Source organism: Lupinus angustifolius, chromosome LG14, assembly GCF_001865875.1.
Source record: "Lupinus angustifolius cultivar Tanjil chromosome LG14, LupAngTanjil_v1.0, whole genome shotgun sequence".
Taxonomy (NCBI): Eukaryota; Viridiplantae; Streptophyta; class Magnoliopsida; order Fabales; family Fabaceae; genus Lupinus; species Lupinus angustifolius.
Window position 1 is genome coordinate 5,490,040 of NC_032022.1, and position 1,139 is coordinate 5,491,178.

Consider the following 1,139-nt stretch of genomic DNA (forward strand, 5'->3'; position numbering starts at 1 on the left):
CTATTAAATATAAGCATGTATTTGAAAAACTCCACATGTATGATGATAATTACAGATTTTCTCCTTCGATAGAAGAATGGAAAAGAGCAGAAAAATCCATGTGTTTTTGTTGCCTTTCTATCGTACCACAAACTTGATTTCTGGTACATCTTATCCTACTTCCAACTTGTAGTTTATGCAAGTTTGGAAAATTGTTGTATTTTATGCAAGTTTGGAAAATTCAATGTGTACTCCTTGATACTTTAAGAGATGAAGATGAAGTTTTGAGGAGCATGGCTAATAGGATGGTTAAGAAGTTTGAGAAATATTGGGATGATTACAGTGTTGTACTTGCAATGGGAGCAATTCTTGACCCAAGAGTGAAGTTGGAGACATTGAATTATTGTTTTGAAAGAGTTGATGATTCTACTTTTGAAACAAAGTTGCAGCTAGTTAAGAGAAAGTTGTACATGCTATTTGAACAATATCGTAATACAAGTGCTCCTACTTCTATGCAAACTCTGGCTTCTGATGCTCCTCAAAAGAAGGCTAATGTTCAAGACTTAGACTATATGTTTGATGTAAGTATTTTATACTTTTATAAATTAATGGTCTAATTATATTTGTTATTAATATGTTTTATTTCTGAAATATTTAATAGGATCTCGATAGACACAAGACGCAACTTGCCACAAAAACGGGAAAGTAACGAGAACAAACAATATTATATTTAATATCACTCTCCATTGTGTGAATCAAAATATATATGAATTATGAATCTAAATTGTATGTTTTGTAGCCTATTATTTAGTATATGAATTATGAATCTAAATTATGGCTCGTGATTTGCTTTGTATTCCTACTACAACTGTTGAATCTGAATATGCATTTAGCATTGGTTCACATGTTCTTAACAAGTATAGAAGTCGACTTTTATCAAAAAATATGGAAGCTTTCATTTGTACTCGGAATTGGTTGAATGGTTTTGTTTGTGAAGGTAATTTATTTTTTCAGTACAATTATCATATATTTGTTAGTTTATTATTTATTTATTCTTATAAGCATATATTAATTTAATCATATACATAATGCAGATGATGATGATGAAGAAGATTTCAAACACGTTGATGGCGATAATAATAGAAAAGTGGAGGCATCTT